Source organism: Apis laboriosa, unplaced genomic scaffold (assembly GCF_014066325.1).
Source record: "Apis laboriosa isolate Shangri-la unplaced genomic scaffold, ASM1406632v1 scaffold105_cov147, whole genome shotgun sequence".
In the NCBI taxonomy this organism is placed as follows: domain Eukaryota; kingdom Metazoa; phylum Arthropoda; class Insecta; order Hymenoptera; family Apidae; genus Apis; species Apis laboriosa.
In genome coordinates, this window is record NW_025220714.1 from 789,879 (window position 1) to 810,507 (window position 20,629).

The following is a 20,629-nucleotide window of genomic DNA, read 5'->3' on the forward strand; positions in this document are numbered from 1 at the left end:
GGGGGGGGGGGAAGAGAGAGAAAAGTATTTGGAAAAACCGTAGAGCATCGAAAAATGGAATGAAATTTTATATCCATGTTTCGCTTGCCTAAGAATTGGCGGAATCGATCACGTTCTCAGTCACGCTAGAATTTTCTATGCCCATTAAGCAAACGTGTATCGAATTCAGCAATGAGGGGCAAGCCCAACACAGCCGGTTTCTTTTGATCGAGGCCGTTGAACCGCGATCGTTGCGAGGTCCACCACCACCACCACCACCACCACCACCACCATCACCAACACCACCACCACGTTGAACTTTCACGTCAACGTGGTCGAATTCCGCGAATTAAAAATCGCCACGGAGGGCAGGCACGGCGAAATTTAATCGGCAAACAAAACGCCCGCTCCGCCACGTGTACCGCTCGCGTGGAACAAACCGCGTTTCGCTTTCCACTTATAAACGAGAAAACCCACCCAACTGGTTCCATTAATTTTATTTATATCATTTTTCTTTTTTTTCTTTTTTTTTTTTTTTATGCATTTGTTTTGCTCACGAAAAGTATCATTTCCTTCACCTAGTTTCCACACGAGTAACTTCGACTCGCTTCCATTCCATTGAAAATTCGAGTTTTTATCTGGAGCTAACTTCTTTTGTAAGAAATTAAATTTTCAATTATTCCGTATCTTCGTATTTATCGATTCGATGAGATATTTTTTGAGATGTAAGACGTAGATGAGATATGGAATATCTTTTGTATTCATTAACTGTGTAACATCGTACCCCCCTTAAGAAAAATTTAATTTTTTAATTAACTATTCATTACAACGATGATGATGTCAACAGGCGTTTTGTTGCAATACGTTGGTTAAAAGTAATTCTTCAACTGTTCGTGTTGAAAAAAAATACGCAGAAATGTATTTAGATCGCGAAATTATATAGAACTGATAAGCTATTGGGCGTATTTAATCAAACACAGAACGACGCGTTTGGGCGTGCTAGGAAGAGGAAAATGTGTGACTGTAAACACACGAGATAATCAATATTCGTAATTAATATTCGTTTCCAAACAACGACTCGTTAAATGGAATAAAAGTTTGAAAATATTTCAAGGCACTTTCTATGATATGTTTAATTGCGACAAAAGATCGATGGCAAATGTGATTTTTCTTTTTTTTTTTTTCCGAAGGGAAATCGAATTATTCGAATCGTTTCGTTCGATTGAATGGAACACACATGTGTTTGTTACGTGAATTATCATGCATTCAGGTTATATATTTACAATTTTGTAATTGTTAATTATTTCGCAGTGAATATGCAATGTTTCCATCGGATCCACGCGACTTGAAAAAGCATGATGGCATTTACATGAAAAAATATCGCGTATATATTCCGTAACGAAATTTCTTCCTTATGAAAAATGTTAATTATAATAAATGGAACAATGTAATGTAAACATCAGTTTAAATAAATTGTATATACATTGATAAAAAAGTGAAAAATATAATTGCGTTTAAATTGTAGGAAACATAACCTCAAAATCTTCGAGAGGTTTCCACTTTTAAATATATCACGTCGTTAAAAATATCCAAGAAAATTGAAAAGAGAAACGAAATTATTTATTATAAGATTTATATATAACTTATATTTTCAGAATCGAACGAATGATTTACTTTAATATTTCTCGAGATCTCTTGAAAATTAATTTTATCGCTTAATAATATTCTACTATATATGCACATAATATTCTACATAATATGTATAGAATATGCAATGACCGTGGAGAATAATATCATTACAGATCCATTTATGCGTAATTTCATAATAAAATTACATCCTGTCAAAAATAAACAAGCAGGGAGAGATACTTTCGAACTATAGTTTTATATATATATATATACATTTAAAACATGCTATGTAATTTAATATTCTCTTAAATAATTTGTTGTATCAGTTTACTATACTTCATGAATTTAATATTAAATTATTGTAACTAGAGCGTTGCTAATAACTCACATAAGTGGCTGTTTAACACTTGTTGATTGTTAATAACGATGTTACAATGTATATTTTTTTTTTATTAAAATAAACAGTTATATTCGTTAAATTTAAAAAAATTTTTTTTATATAACATGTATTTTATACATATGAACAATGCTTCAGAAATTTATTCCAATTTGTAAACAAGTTACAGGAATAATAAAGATAAAAATTGTTTATTTAATACCTAAATCTGCTACTCAGACGAAGTATAATAAAAAAAAGAAGAAAACAGGAAAAAAAATGAATTTAAAGATATTTACCATTAATGGTGTCTGGAAATCAAATGGAAACAAAATTTGACAAATGACAAACGGAAGATCGATCGGCAGCTGTTATTCCATGGACAACGCTCGTCAGGAGAAACGGTTTCTCGTCATTTCCACATGAAACTGCCTCAACTTTACAAGGTCGATCGCTGAATCCATAATCGGTCCCCGGTTATCGTTCAAACCGAACACAGTCGGTCGATGTCGAACGATCGACTGTTGTCGGTCGCGTGGTTTTTTTTTTTCTGAGAAAAAGTCAACAGAGAGACACGAACGAGGTTTCATAACGTGAACCCTAGTTTAGTTTGTCTAAAACCAACTTGTGAATCGTGAGCTTCAAGTTATTCTGATCAATAATATTTATTTTAATACATCCGTTGTATAATATTATACCAAGTTAATGTCAAATCGAGAATTCTATTATTGTTGCAAATAAATGCATTGGTATCTTCTACTACAGTTTTAACTCGAACGAATCGATCAACTTTAAGGTCAAACAACGGTTCTAAGTTTTGCATGGCGACTGCGGTCAAGGAGGGACTTATTATTACGAAAAAGAAAATAAAAATATCGATCGATTAATCCTTTACTTTTTAATTTTAGCGCTTGTTGCTTTAACATTAACATGAACGATGAACTATTAAAGATGATTCTTTAAATATTAATATTATACTATAAATAATATATTAAATTAATATTTTTGTTTAGTGAATAAAAAATGAATCGAGAATTGTTCCATCTAAGTTTGTATGTATTGTTCGATTATATTTCAGAAAATTAATTAATTATAATCATGTGTAACAATTATTATTGAGTATATATCTAAAAATTTTCACTGGAAATTTGATTAAAGTCTTTTGCTTTTATATTTTATTTAATTATGAAATAAAAAAACAGTTATGTAAGTTCTATGTAATTTTGTAGATTTCGTTTCAAGCTATGCGAAACACGTTGGTATGCTTAATTATAAAATTGTTACTTGAATGTATTCAGAAAAATCTGAATTTAAATGGTTAAGAATATTTGCTTGAAAATATAAAAGATTTAATAAATATAATAAGAATAGCGATAATTTCACGATGTCTATTTTTCTGTTTCTATCGGATTCCATTTTGAAACGTAAGAAAATACATGACCTTCGTTGATCGAAAACTTGGTCTCTCCAACAACTATTCATGACTCATCGTTTACCCAGGACATTGTACGCGTCGTTGAAGGTTAGGTTCCACCTCCATCGTTCTATATAGCAATAGAAAGAACAAGGACCCGAGGGCGCATCGCGACAGGGCCGTTCAATTTTCCGCTCACGAGTGCCTTATTTTTAATCGAATCGTTGCTATGCCTCGCCTGGGAAGAGGAAACGTGCTCCCTGGAAAATTAAATTCTATTGCTTCCTGTTGACTGACAAAGCACGAGGCGAGAGTTCGAATGCCATCGACCGAAATAGATCATCATTAAAACAGAAGCCCGTCCAGCTTTTCTCCTTTCCTGTTGGTCGGCCGCAGCGCCACCCACGGTGACTCGAAACGAAAACTAACCTCAGTTTACGGATACCGTTTCGAACGAGCTCTCGTTCACGTTTTCTCTCTCTTTCTTTCTTTCGCTTTTCTTTTTCTTATCTTCTTTTTCTTTCCCTTTTCCCTTCGTCTCTTTTTCCTTTTATTCTCTTTTTTTGTTTCTTTTGCTTTCGTCGACGAAAGTGCACACGTGACGCGGCGAAAATTAGATCGAACGCGTTTACGAGAGCTCGTAAAATTCGAACTACGAGAAAATGAACGACGAACGGTTTGGTCTGTTATATACCAACGATAGAGGCGAATATTATTTCTGTAGAAATATACCGACGAGTTTATATTTCTCATTCTCGACTCGAAAATTTTTCAAACTCCTTGGAAAATGATTCACTTTTTCATCTTGAGAATATACGAAATATATAATCTATGATTTTTTATCTCACTTTAAAGTTAAATTTAATAACAATTCAATAATTTCATAAATTATTCAATAAATTCAATAATTCACATAAATTTATTTTTATAGAAGACGAATGTATCTTTATATAGCTAAATATATAGTATGATTGATTCAATCGACACGTAATCCATGAAAACAAAACAAAGAAATAACTTGATTCTATTCGAAAAATTATCTAGCATTTTGAGACGCGAATGAAAAATATGATATGGTATTACGTAAGTATTTAGCACAATAAATAACGATATTAATCAAATTTACGCAGATATGCGTTGCGATTAGATAATGAATATGCAATTTTATACCTGTCAACCAATCAGATGCAGTTTTGTCTTTTCTTATACTTCAGATCAAGGTAACGAAATACTTGGATACAGTGTAAGACGGCGAGAGTTGAATTACATCTTGGATTTCGTGTCTGGTTACAGGTTGCATGAGTTTATTGTGATTCTAGGCGAACCGGCTTCTCTTGAATCAGATTTGATCGCGATATACGTTCAAAATGCGTTCAGCAATATAAAAATATATCAATGGATACACTTTTGAATATTATAAATTAACATAAAGTTAATTGATTCGATTAAATCAGGAATTTTATTAATATACTTTTATTACGCATTTTAAAATAATATTATATAATAATTTAAAATAAAAGTATGTTAAAATTTGTATTCTTAAATTTCATAAAAATATTTTTAATTGTTTAAATTACTTTCATCATGAATAATATGGAGATGATTCTGATCAATGTGGAAGTGGAATTACCAATAGAGATCACGTGACTCGCCTTATTCTCTCTAAATTAATTCTTAAATATAGATTCAATACCACTTTGCCACATATAATAGGCCGGATTTTTATAGAGACGAACAATGTACAGTGACTTATCAAAGATAATCTGAACACGCGCAATAGAAGCCACAAAAGAGGAAAAATTGCTACGTCGCAACAGAGATAATCTTTTATCAAAAAATCAGTCCGTACCATTTGTATCGTTTCCTTCAATATCATCACTTATTGCCTTTAAATGATTATAACTACTTTATTGAATGAGAATTATTACAAGTACATATTTTTAGCGCGATAATTATTAGTTATTTGAAAGAAAACCTATTAATAAATTTAATAAATTATAAGTCTGATCCATGGCAATTAGTCAAAACAAAGATATTCTTTGATTTATTCTTCATAATAAAGATAATCGAAGTATCATTCGGCACAATCGTTATTTCCTTCTAATTAAACATCTTAAGAAAGAAATTCTCAATTTCCTTACGCCACCTATTATCTTATCTTGTTTATCAGAAATAATTTTCAAATCATACGTAACAAATCTTTATCAAGCCGCTTAAAAAAAAATAAATAAATTCAAAAACATTTATGGAATGAAATTTTATATATTAATATCTAACACAAATGTTTCGTTTACTTGGATCGGTCAAAGATAGTTCGTCGAATAATTCCAGGAACAGTGAACGAACGAACCAGTTTAAAAGTAATCATAATAAGAGAAAGAAAGAAGGAAAGAAAATAAGCGAGCTCGGTCTCTGAAGCGTAAAGGAGATTGTTTAAGGAGAGAAGACATAACCTTACCTCTCACAAAGGTGATTCTAACACTTTGGATGCCAACGACCATTCGAATCGAAGAAGAAGAAGAAGAAAAGATCGTTCCTCTCTTTCTTTCCATCACCACGTTCGCTTCGTATCTCTTCCACGTTATGTAATAGAGAAACCCCTGTCACCTCCGTGTCCTCGGTCACCACCTACGAGTCGTGCCTCCGGAAAAGGTACAAATCACGCGTATTCGCGCGCGCGCGCATACGAAACGACACACCAGCCATCGACTTAACGATTCGTCGTTCTCTTGTTTCTGATGCAAGCGGGTTAAAAACCTCCATGTACATATCCGTATAATAATCCGTAGTGTTAATACATTCTAGAGGACACTGATGATCTTTTCAATTTTAAAACGTGAAAAACATGAAAAATTGGCGTGTAAAATTGGTCGGGGATTATTTGTTGAAATGATTTAATTTTGCACTGGATGAAACGAGATAAAGATAAAGCGAAACGTTTCGAAGAAATATACATGCACAAGATGCAAGTTTACGTTTTCGTTGAGTAAGACACATTATATAAGAATTTGAACGGATACCAAAATTAAAAAAAAAATCTCAAGTGATGATGTCATGATAATGGAGGAAGCGTCCTTGAATGGCCAATTTATTCTGTATATAGAATAATAGCCGGATCTATAAATCTGTCAAATTCTTCTCGCGATATATATCGAGGGAAATTTTTTGGAAAGCTTTTAAGAAATATTTATAGTTGTTTCAATTTTTCAGATTAATTGGTAATTGATCAATTTGATATATTATATATAATAAAATCTTACAACAATTCGCTATCTTATAATTTATATTAATTTTATCGTTTTTATAACCTCAAATTTTAGGGTTATATACAATTTTAGATATTCAAGCGACCAATTTATTTTGTTTTCAGATTTCGTATTCAAATTTTTATTTAAACATACTAATTATACATTGTAATAAATTCTTTTCAAATTTCACATCAAATAAATTATAATTATCACATTACTCTTTATTATACGTATATAATACTAAATTTTGGAACAATGTGCGATTCATTCGAAACTATAGGAATCGACGTGTCACGTGTCACCAATAATGACCTCTGATTCGTTAATGATCATAACGCGAATTATAAAGCTTGTATTTATGTAAATAAACGAGATATAATTGTAATATAGTGTCTAATTTTCCTCATTCGTGTCCAACTTTATATATATTCTATACGAAATATTCTATAAGAATATTTAATGATAAAATTAAATATTCTTTGAAATGAGCAACGAAAATATAACATTATATTATTTATTATTTATTTATGAAAATTCTTTTCGTTATTTATTTATCGCACATAAATATCGAAATTAAGAAATTAAGAAATTATTTAAATATTTATTTTGCAAGATATTTCATACTTCATATCTGCAAGACTTTTGAACTTCGCGAAAGATTACGTATTTATTTGCAGAAAGAATATATTTTAAATTTATCTTTAGCAGGTAGAGGCTTGTATTTATGCAAGAAGCAATGATATCTTTCATTCTCAATATCTTATTTTGAAAAAAAAATTTCTTTAAAGATGAAAGAAAATTTTGCAAAATTCCAAACATTAAAATCGCGAAATACTTCATGTGAAAAACAATTATATTTCAAATAATTTATGCACAGCTTCAATCAAGCTTTACTTTTCGATGTATTTCTGTCAATTTCATCCAATATTATTTATTTTTTGAATCGTTCCCTTTGTGTAATTTTCTACTTGAATTTGCATATCGCGACAAAGCCTGGAAACATCGATATTCAAATATTAATAAACGTATAAAAATATACATAATACATTCGTTTTTTTCAACATACTTAACAAAATTCCATGATCTCGGATGATCAAATATTCTAAATAAATTTTTTTTTTGCCTAATACGAAATAATAAATATATTACGTAAATCCATTTCGATTCTTTTTCGTGAAAACAATTGTTTCACATTATGAAACGACGTACAATTTGCATCAATCGCAAACTATGAAAATCGTATCGAGTTATATTATTTTATTCGAGTTATTTTTTCTCTATTTATTTTTTTATCTATTTTTTATAAGGAAATATAACATTAAATTATTTTTAGTGTTATAATAACACAAATATACACATCTAAAAATAAATAATAATTTTCCTCATTGTAATTAATTATACAAAAAATTATACAGATATAATAATTTATAAAAAGTGGATATGAAATTAGGAAATTATTAGCTGAAATATAATGCTTACATGGTACAAAAGGAAAAACAGAGTATCCTCATATATTCGATAAGAACAGCATAAATTATTTCAGCAACAGGTGAATATTAAACTGTTAAGAAATCTTTTTTTCAATATCGATGACTAATTCTCATAATTTTAAAACAATCAAATTATTTTTGCTGAATCCTTATTGTGTACTAATTGTAAGGTAGCAATTTTGATGTTGCAAATTGTAAATTTGCAAGTACATTGACACACACGTGTGTATGTTTACATATAGCATAATAAAGATGGAAGAAAAATATTAAAAAGAGACAAGAAAATATAATAATAGGTAAATTTCTTATCTCCAACTATATAATGTGTAACGTATAAACAATTTTTAATTTATTCTCTCTATATGCACAATATGCATTTTTAATATACAATAAATTTTAATTACGACGTTTCATGATTTTCATACATGTGTAAATTACGCTTACTTCGTTAAAGAAAATGTATTTACTTTATAAAAATTATAAATCATTATTATTTCTCGATGGATTTTTCTTAAATACGTTACATACAAAAATTCTTCTAATTCTTTTAAAATATTAGATCTTAATTCTCTGTATCAATTGCAATTAATTTAAAAATTTGAAAGATATTCATGTAATAATCATGAATAATCAAGGATTAAAAATCAGTGATCTTTTTAGAAAGGAAAGCACGTAGAAATGAGAGTTTAACGCAACATTAGTTCAAAAGGAACACAAGAGGGTCCGTAAACGGAATGGTGGCCATCGATGAGATTCCAATCGAGAATAGGGAAGGGGAAGAAAAGTGGAAAGGAAAAATGCGAGAACCTCTAGTGAACCGGCAAAGGCATAGAAAAGTTTCCTCGATGTATCGAGGAAGGTGAAGTAATAGACCCCTGGCATTTCTTAGGTCGTATATCTTTCCACGAATAATCGATCCAAACTCGGAAATGGCGTTTCGATGAAACTTGTATTTGTATCTACTTTTTTTTTACATATGGAACGTTTTACGACATGCAATAAAATAGGATAAAAAAATATAACTTTCTGTAATTAAATAAAAATATATAATGTAAATTGTTTTATTAAAATAACTTAAATATCAAATTTACGATATAACGTGTAATTATACGATATAATAATTTTATTTGCATAAATATTGCATATAAAGTGTAATAAATATAAAATTTTTTTTATTTTTAAAATTACATCTTCTCATATTTATATCGAATAAATTTTTTAAAATATTGAATTTATTTAAAATCTCGTACGTTCAGAAGTAATATATCTTTCTTGAAAACATTTTTAATATTCTAATACTCTAAGTGTATATTATTTTTCATACGAAATATTTCACTTTTCTTATAAAATTAATAATATATCATAAAATTTTTAAAACAAATGATCATCGCTGTGTTAAAATTTTCCACTAAAAATTATCTGCGTTAAAAGAAGAATTTACCATATACAAAAATTTATTCACATGAAATTTTCAATTGAAAACAATTGAAAGAATCAAAAACTTCCTCGATAATAATACCTTCAATTCAAATCTGTGAAATTCTCGTGCATAGAAGCAAATTTAAGAAAAAAAAAAAAAAAAAAAAATGATACGAGAAAAGAAAAATTCTTTGACTCACTGTACCGACACGAGTGTTCTTTATTTCATTGTTTTCGAGCGCCCTTCGTGCCATTATTTCCATATGAAAAGACGGTAGTATTGAAAGGCGGATGCTTACAGTGGCCCCGTCTCGCAAAGACGCGTGTATCGTCGCGTTACGACAGTTAGCGGGATTGAACTATAATGGAATCGAACGACGCCACCTCTATAGTCTCTGCGTATATATACACGCCCCTTTCTCCTTCTACTTTACCGTTGGTAATACGTACAGCCATAATGCGCCCACGCAAAGTACAGTCCTGCGGCAAAACGCGGATCCGTTGGAAAATGTTTTCCACATAGTTTCCTCAACGAAACTAGGTCGTACATATGGACGCGTCTAACCGGCTGCATTCACAATATTCCTGGCTATTTATTTATCACGGTCATATCTGCCCTTGCAAACTTCACGGACAAACAACAGTGAAGGCACTTGTGTGACAACGATAAATAAAAACGTCGGTAGTTATTTTCTTGGCCGATATTCTACTCGAACTTATAAATTCTCTTTATTATGAGTTTGTTCACCTAAGTCTAAGTAAATATCTTTTCTAATCAGTTTTCTATAAAATTAATTTTCGCTACAAAATCGGCCAAAATTATTCCGATATTAGAAAATACATATATAAGGACGATCATTCAATATGAATACGCGGTATAATCAAAATAATGCAAAGATGGAAGAGTTCTTGGTTCTGTTGGATTACCCTATAAGCATCGACCAAGCTGCCGATGGAAAAATCAAGCGTCTATTTTTGTTTCATCAACCTGGCGGCGGAAAATTCACGCAATCTCGAGTACCGGTACTTGACTTCGAGCGCTCCTTCAACAGCGTGCATACAAAACCGGAATCCCGGTCTGACGGACTAGTGAAAAAGAGAAAGAGAGGAAACAAAAGAGAAGAGGGGGAAGAGAGATAAAGCGGGAAAGAGAGCAGAGGAGGCTGCCCGCGATATATTTCGATACGTAAATAAATACAAGGTCGACCGGCAAACGTTTCTGGGATATAAAGGGCTTGGAAACTGCTGTGCATAATTGGTGTTGCACAAGTATTGACCGAGTATTAGCTCGATGAATCGTGAACTGAAACTCCGCGTCACGGACAAAAGTTTTCCGGTCAGTGAACGAAGCGCGTGCGAGCGTTCCAGGGTTCACGCTCGGCAACGTCGCCATATATCGATCCAGCTGTCGCTGTAGGGAACAAGACTGGGGCACGGGCTCGATATCCACGAAATTTAACTCTTTCGTTACCGTTTTGAGCCCAAAGACGCTTCCATGTTGCAGGGGTTTGTGGCTCGATTTATCGACCGATCTAGGAAAAACGATTTGACACCGATTGAAGAATAACAGTTCCACTTTTTTATGCGCGTCTTTTTTCTCCATGTTACGTAACGAGTTTCTTTGTTATTTACGACAAAAGAATCTTCGGGAAAAAAAATAATATCGCTTAATATCGAAGTGCAATTATACATATCGAGCAACAAAACAAGAATTCTCCAAGTCACGATAAATCACGAAAGAGGATTCTTATATTTTTAAACAAGCTTACAAAGTTACAATGTGCTCGAGATGATATCGTGTCCAAGTTATATACGAGGAATAATAACGAGCAGTCCATCGAATAGAGGAGGAAACGGTGAGGCGAGAGTACGTTTAAAAATGTGCGCAGGAAGGCCCACCATTGCTATATCGTCTGGAAATTCCGGCGTCACATGCATAAAATATTCGACCGCTCGGACGCGAATTCTACATGCCGCGCTTGTTTCTCCCGATGGAACACACGACCGAGCGTGGCATCGGTCGTCGTGTCGCGCATTAAGCCCCATTCCCTTCCTCCCTTGTTTCATTCCGAATTTAGTTTCCTGGAAAACCGAGCCGAGACTCTCCCTCTCCCCTCTCCTCTCGTTAATTCTTAAACTGCAAATTGAACGCGATATCCGCGTTCTATTTCGACGGATGTCGAGATGGAAACGGTCGAGGAGAGATTCGCGACCTCAACACCGCCGCGCTACTACCCGCGTCTATCGTCCGACTCGACCAACCCTCGACAAGGGTCGAACCCAACCCAACCCCGAAGATTCGAAGAGTGACGAGGCAGCAGCCAGGCTGGGTGCTTGGCGCACGCGGCAATCCCCCTTCCCCTCCACACCCTTTTCATCCGCGTTTTCCTTCATCCCTATCAACATTCCCCTCGCCGCTTTCTTCCCCCCACTCTCCACCATTATCTCGCTTTCCTACGTTTCTCCGCCAGCGTCGCTACTACTACTCCCCTACTTCGCTTTGATCCGTGTCTCCTCCATCCTCCTCTCTCCGCTCCCACCAATCCTGCCCCCTTTTCCCCTTTCTTTGTAATCTCTCCGCTGCTTTCGTGTCCCTCTTCACCCCTTTATTACCACTCCCCACAGCAGCAGCACCAGCAGCGGTGGCGACGCTGCCACTCTTCCTTTCTCGAGTCTCTAACAAGCACAAGTTCGAGGAATTAGTGTACCGGCGAAATTCTGAAGGGAAGTATTTTCTCGAAATACCGTAAAGTAGCGCGCGAGTAGGTTAAGCAGATCCAATGGCGATATAATCATACCGGCACTCTCTCTCTCTCTCTCTCTCTCTCTCTCTCTCTCTCTCTCTCTCTCTCTCTCTCTTTGCAAATATTTTCCCCGTTTATCGATCGGAAGCTCAATCGAATATATCAAGTCGTGGTACATGGAACGATTTAATCCATTGATTCTTGAATAACGCATTGGTTAAGGATATCGACACGAATTCAAGCATCGATTAAATATCATTTAGAAACGAAAAAAAAGAAGAATTTCGTTTTCAAAGAGTATAAAATATCCTATTATATCGAGCCTTTCCGCGTTCACGAGTTAGAAACGTCTGATTTCAAGCAGAATGTACGGACGGAGAGATAAGAGAAATTTCAACCATAGCATTGCGAGATATCATTCGTATAATGTAAACGACATCGTGTCACGAGATATCCCATGCGCAAACGCGAAAAAAGGTTTAATAAATTTTGCGGCAGTGAATGAAAATCGTTTCGATTCGAGTAAACACGCGTGGGATAGGAAGAATAGAAAGGGAATGGCGATCCGTGGCGTCGTGCTACGATAAATTTGAAATCGTTTCGACGGGGAACATCGTTTCCGTCGATGATATTATTCCTTTCGCGTTCTCGATTCTTTCTTGTCGCGCCAGTCGATGAACTTGCTTCGAAAGTTCGCCGACTGGTATCGCGACGATCTAAATCGAAATTCGATCGGAAGTGAACGATGGCTCTTCCAAACGACTATGCGTATTATTATTCGACGAGTTACGGGAACAACTCGCTGGAATTTTTACGCGACGAAATTAATAATTTCCCAGCGTGTATCTCGTGTATATAATCTGTAACGAATCTCTTTCTGGACAAATGTGTTCTGTGACAAATTAATATTTGTTTCTTTTTCAAAGGAGGCTTCCCTTACTTTTTCTCTATATAACTAATATAGCGAGCATAATTATCTATTCAGGAAACTGTGCCTCGTCAACGGATAATCTGCTTATTCACGTACTCGACAAAAAGATACAGGCGAATCATTATTATTGTTAACAGTAGGAGATACAGCAGTCAAGGCACGGGTCATTCGTGCTGATTCGTATCACTCGGGGATTACATAATCTCTTTAAAAAAAATGTTTATCGCACGTTGATCCTCTTTATTTTCGTTCGTGATGGAGTTTACCACACGTCTGTCTGTCTCGGCAGACACCATTCGAATTTCTCTCGTTATTATTGCGTTCACGTAATCGTGTAATTATATAATTAATTGTATATTTTTATCGCATTTAAATATCGTATGTTGTACTTTGAGAAAAAATTTCGAAAAAAAAAAGAGATTAATTAGTAATTTTGTCGGATGCAAGAAATTAAATTAATTGGGCCTATTTTGAGTATAATAATTAATTATAGATTCTTTTGGATCTTTTTTTTTCATAGGTATCCTGTGAATTTCAATTTGTTGTAATCTTCAAAAGTTACAACATGTTTCGTAACACGATGTTGACCAACGAACACTTATTTTTCTAAAGATATAGAAACTGACGATTGTCACTTCTTGCAATTCAATAATACAATTCAGAAATTATAATAAGTGTAACTTTTTCCCTGTGATCTTTTACTATTTGTAATTTTTTTTTTTAGAGATTAAATTAATCCTTACATTTCAATTTTTTTTTCCAATTTAAGATTATTCGCCCACAATTGGATTTAAACTCGTTCCTCGATCGCAGAAAAATTTATTCATTTAATCTCTCGTGGTTGCGATCGATCGTATCCTCATTGATTATAAAAAAAAAAAAAAAAAATCGTCTCTCGAGAGATATTTTTACGTGTGTAGAAATTCTTCAAAAAAAAAAAAAAAAAAAAAAACTTTCTCTTCATACATTCGCGTGTATGCCCTTCAAGTTGAAAGAACCACGAAGCTCGATCCACCGCATTAGAGAGCATTAGCCGGTTTAGAAATTGCACGGAGACAGGGTGGAAAATGGCAGAGTGACGAGCAGAGTTTCGAGAGAACTGCGCGCCCTCGCGCGCGCGTGTGTGTATGTATGTGGGAGAGACACGACCGATGTGTGACCACGGGAGAGAAGTGAGTCACTGCAACGCGACCGATCGACCGGGTACCAGGTACCCAACGGCACGTTCGCCACTTTTATCGTGGAGGCATCGAAGCAATTTTCCTCGGTGCGCCATTCCCGGTGCTCCGCCGTGGCGTGGAACGAGCAAAAATTAGCCGTAATGCGGACGTACCGCGACCGATTCGTCGAAGAACGATCACTCTCCCGCTTTGGACGAAAAACGCGGACGAATCGACCGATAAAAGCCAACGAGACGAACCGAGTCTTTGATCCGTGTGTTGATACTACGCACACAGATGCGTCGCTACTTATAAAAATCAATATATATATATATATATATATATTCAACGACTTTTACTTGGTACAAGTGGATCCTTTTTTTCTTTTCGAGCGTGGAACACTTTCGATAAAGTAGAACGAGCGAACGATCGATAAAGAAGATTTTAAGAACATGTACGTAAAGTATATATATGTTACGTCGTCAATTGACATTACATCGATTATTAACTTGTTAGACGAAGTTAGATGACTCAGTTGCTAAAAACGATCAGGGAAATCGATGTGATACCAAGGAAATATTTTTAGTTCAATTTATAATCCACTATATAGATACCTCTTTTTAGAACTAGGTAAATTATTAGTGAAGTGGGTGATCCCCTAGTTATTTTCATCAGTACATCATGTTTCCTAGCGAATTTTTAATTCAATGGCCCTCGTCGGTATCGATTTGCCCCGCTTTTGTTTTCAGCCGAGATGTATCGATATCCTTGTCAACAATTTATTCTACGAAAAAGTGACAAAGGAACATTATTCGAGAAAAGAATCTTGCTTGCGACGAATATATTGGTGTAACATTGATTTCTCAAAATCAAGGTAAGGTTACAATCAAAGAGAATTATATCATTTCGAATATTTAATCATATTTTGCATTGCATTTCTGATAAATTCGCACGATTTAAATGCAAATTATTCCAAATAAAAATTAAATATATCGTCCCAAATATTCAATAATGCCCTTAATAAAATTTAATCGATATCATAATAATAATAATAATAATAAAGGGAACCTCTTCTTATCAAAACTTGCACATCAATGTATACTATATATTTAAATATTTTTTACAATACAAAAAAAAAAATTATATTCCAGGAACTAAATCATCAAACTTAACCAATTTATATCAATGATTTTAACATATCTTTTATGATTTTCGACGAACAAATATAAAAAAATTATAAATTGTAAAAAGCATTTAATTTAATCAAATATTAAAATAACGTGTATGTATCCACATATGTAATATGTATCCACATATTCTGAATATACAAATACGCGTAAAAGAACGTAAAAATTAAAATTTTTCGAGATATTGAAAAGAATCGGTAATTTTTATATCTTCAATTTTATTATCGTCAGTATTATTGATCGTGGATCTCTATTAAGCACACTTATCTCATCATTGATTTAACATATCGGACGGTTAATAACAAGCTTAACGCGCGAATCACCAAGCTGATTTAAAATTTGTTTGTACAACTGATGCAACTCGTCAATCAAGACACCGTCTACTTTATTGATGACTCATGGTTAAATACCTGCATTATAATTAACTGCGCCATGGCGTTACGAGATCTTCACACGGTACAAAAACCACTTCGCAAAAACAGCAAAAAACACTGCATCTATTATGCAAGAAAAAGATGCATCTTATGAATCATCAACGAGCCATCAATCTTGTTCAAATACTATTTCATATCGCATTTAAAAAAAAAAAAAAAACTATTTTTCTTTTTTCAAGAATACAAAGAACTCGAACACAGTTGCGAATTCGAATTTTAATTGAGTCCATAAACAAGCGCCGTAAAGTTTCCAAAACAGAAGATAAAAAAAAAAATATTTTACACTTGAGGAAGAATTTTATATTAAAATAATTGTGCAAAGAAAATTAATAACTCGTACCGTTTAAATTTTACAATATAATTTACGAGACATCCTCTACAAGTCTAATTTGAACGGGTAGGTATGCAGGAACGAATCTCGTTTACATTTTGAAAGAGAGGTCTGAATAGGTTAGGTTAGCCGCGTGCGCGCCCCGCGCTCGTTCCAAATTGAATCAATTGCCACTTATGAAATAACGGCCGGTCAAAGTTACATAAACGAGCGCGGCTATCAGGAGGAGGAACGTTGGATTACCTATCGACTCGACTCGGTACCATTTTCTTCTTTCACGATTGTCCTCGATCGGCCTGTGCTCACGAGGAACGCATGAAACGGCATTTTCTATGGGTTACGTAATGGGAGCTTGACATTTATTTACCTTTCCCTGCACGTTTACGCGGATACCTGCAATTGCGACTGGTTACACAACCCTTAAATTACCAACCGAGGATAACGATCTCGTGTTGATAACGTTGTATCTCAGTCGATTGCGTTTGAAATTCCCGCCTCTCCAAGCCTGATCGCATCTCGTTCACTAATTTTATTCGGTTGGTACGCCTGGATAGAAGACTTTGAAGATTAGGTTACTCAATCTCATCCAGTAATCGAAATTTCGTCGTTATAATTGTAATTACAGGCCAATTTTCCTCTTCCTTCTTCTCGCGAGTCTGTTATTCCGCGAAATTTTCATTTCCTTTTTCTATTTCAATACAGAGAAAGAAAAGAAAAAGAGAATGGATTCTTAAGCGAATAGAAAATCCGAGTTTTCTTCGCGATTTCCAGGAGAATTGTAATGTGAGAAGCACGGCTGGAACCTTTGGTGAATACCATCGAGGAAAATGTCAGTGCGGCGGAACACGCGAAGGGGAATATCGTGGTTCGATCTTGAATCGCGAGAGAGAGAGAGAGAGAGAGAGAGAGAGAGAGAGAGAGAGAGAGAGAGAGAGACAGAGAGAGAGACAGAGACAGACAACCTCTTGTCTTTCGAAATAGAATTTTCACAAAGAGAGAGAGAGAGAGAGAGTATCGAATCTCGTGGTGCATCATCCTGGAAACGGTTTCCAGCTCTTGTTCCTCGAGGCAGGTGATCCGCGCCGCGACATCCGTAGCCCGAACGTGAAAACCGAGGCTGCTTTGCATTCCGTGGCCAAGTGAATTATGGTCGACAGGGTGCCGTGCCACTTGGAGCGGAAAGAAAACACGATCTCTCGTTACGCGTCGCTAAAGAACGAGAATAAAGAGAAGGGTGGATGATGGAGAACGATGGTAAGAAGCGTGGTGGGTAAAGAACGATCGATGAAGAAAGATGGCGAAGACGGAAACGAAGAGTCGAAGGAATATCTCGATGAAACAACAAAGAATGAGACGATCGAGAATCTTGACGAGCCGGTATTCATCGAACGACTTTAAAGAAAAAAAAAAGAAGGAAGAAGAGAAACAGGAAGGCGAGGAAAAAGAAGCGAAATCGTGAGACGAGCGTTGGTAGTCGAGTTGGTAATAACCGGTGATAACCGACTAGTTCTGTGATCATTTCCCCCCTGTTCGATCCGTCAGATACGCGTAGCGGTGAGCCGTAGAACCGTCGCTTTTACATCGCTGTGAAAACATTCGAGCTTAAGGAAACGACGATCCTCGAAACAAGCGCGTTTTTTGTCGATGTTCGTTCGTTCGTTCCCAAGAAGTCATTACAAATGGACTTTTTTGTTGCTCTGCACTCCTTAACCGAAATTGTTTTGCGTTTCGTTGAACTTGAAACGTCCTTTGTGTATTTCTTTATGTATTTGCAGAATCGTTTGAAAAATATGGAAACAATTGTCGCATGAAGGTGAAGTCGTAACGATCTCTGAGTCATCTCCTTCGGTAGATATTTGTTCGATGGAAAATTTATTTATTTTTTTTTTTTCCTATAATGTTAGAAAAAGAAACGTGTTCTTATTTGATGTATGACTCATAGACTCATGCAAATTTTATTTTAATTTATAAATGCTCGAAGGTAAAGAAGATAAGAATATCATATTGACATATTGTAAAGATATAAAAGAAAGATTAAGGAAGCACAATCGACGATGCGATTTCGACAGAGGGAAAATTTCGACGGACGATAAAATTGGGGGAAGAAGGTTTGAAACTCGAATAGCAAGATGGAGAGGAGGCGTGCATCGAAGAGAAAAGAGAGCGCGCTTAACATTCGAGCAACGTAGTAATTGGCACGTCTTGCCGAGACACCAAATGCTCTTTCGAGGTTAGAAGTGCAATGCACTGTTGCGTTCACTGCGCGCTGTGCTGCACCAGCAGAATGTTTATAACCGATGTAACGGTGTCCAAGGAAATGTCTATGAATAGGTGGAGCGTATTTTTAAAGCGCGTGATTTCGGGATGCCGAAACGATGCGACGACACGTTTCGAATCATTTTTGCCCAATGTCCAATCCGTTGTTCTTTTCATCATAGAAGGTCAATAATTTTTCCGTGCAAAAAATTCATCAAATTTAACGATCTGGCGTTTCATAACGGAATTTAAATTGAACGTATGCAATATAGAAAAGCGTTATATACGTTATATATGGTTTCTCATTCATAAGAATGCGAGTTATTTCGGAAATATATATCGCTATACATAGAATTATATAGATCTTTGAACAACGTTTCTGTATAATCGAAAATTATTTTACATTGATTTTAATAAATGTATTTAATAAATGTATTTAATTAAATACATATAAAATATAAAATACATATAAAATAATTGTATTTAATAAATGTTTGCCAGACATTCTTTGCCCCGTAAGCGTTACCTGCATTAAAAATGTAAACCGGCGTGAAATTGCAAACCGACGAAATCCACAACGGCCCTAAAGCGAACCGACTATGAGGGAAAATCGAACTTTCTCTTTTTGCATATTAAATTCGAATACGTTCCGTATTTCGCTAGTAAATCAAATTTACTTCGTTGCTTATTCGTTTATGTTTCTTACGAATTATTCGGCACGTTTAAACATTCGATCTCTCCAGACAATTTTCTCTTCGAGAGTGTGAAAATTACGAAAAGGGAAATTTCTTTTTGATACGTGCATTGACACATTCATGCTACGATGCACTAGTTCGATAAAAGTTTAGAGAAGGAACTCGAGAGAGTAAGAGTTCTCACATGTAAATTGTCGTGATTTTGCAAGATACGATGTAACACGCTAATTATAACGTAGCGAGCGGAAGTAACGAGATCGAGCTTATTTTTCTAATTCTTTTTTGCAATAATTATATTAAAAAAAAAAAAAAAAAAAAAAAATTACATATAATCGAAAAGTTAATAATCGTCAAATTATAAAATTCCTTGTTATATTTTGTAAATGTGTATATGCGTTTAACTATACGTACATACACTCGTTAAACTAGTTAAGTAACGTATTATGATCTCACGGTATGCAATTGTGGCTAACGATTTCTTGCTTATCTAATCTTCGCCTCAGATCCGCCTCAAAACGCGGATAATTACTCGATGAACAAAAATCAATATTGGTAACCAGCACGCAATAAAACTTAGATCTAATTTATCCTTCGACACATCCTTGATCCTTCTTTTCCCAACAACAATTTCAATTATTCAGATATATAAAAAAAACCTTTCTCGAAAAACCGTTCAACTTTCGAACAACAGCTGCGCAACGCGTATCCCTGACAGCGAAACGGATAATTACAGCGCTTCGTTTTCAACGAGTCTGTTTCGTAAATTATATATAGGTACACGCGTACACGCGCGTGCGCACAAATATACATACACACAAAAAAAGAAAAATTCACGATCTGTATCTAATTTCAACACGAAGAAAAAAAAAAACTTGCACATCCGGATTTAAAATAATCCACAAACACCTGTTAAAGGAAATGGAAGCATCTTATGGTCAACCACCTTATTGTACAACAGGTGTAGAAAATTTCTCGAGCTCAAAAGATAAAAAGAATAACAGCCCTAACCAGTCCCTTGTGCTACGGTCAAACTTGCCTTGCCTTGCCTTGCCTTGCCTTGCCTTGACTCAAGGCGAGAGTATTTCGAGAGTCTACCTGCCAGAGAATTTTATGATGCTTACTCACAATTATCCGCGGCATGCAAGGTTCGAAAATGATAATAAATAAAGTTATCAATGTCTTCTTACATAAAAGAAAATACAATTAAATACAATTAAATATATTTTTCTCTGTCCTCAAATAATCAATTTTTTTTTCTATTCCTGGTTTTAATGGAAGACATACACACACACACACACATACAGAGAGAGAGAGAGAGAGAGAGAGAGAGAGAGAG

At 34.6% G+C, this 20,629-nt stretch overlaps 1 protein-coding gene across 1 annotated transcript in view; it reads right to left on the reverse strand.

Moving 5' to 3' along the window:
* Positions 1-20,629, reverse strand: part of LOC122710446 (protein split ends-like) — an 82,088-nt gene that overhangs the window by 38,134 nt on the left and 23,325 nt on the right.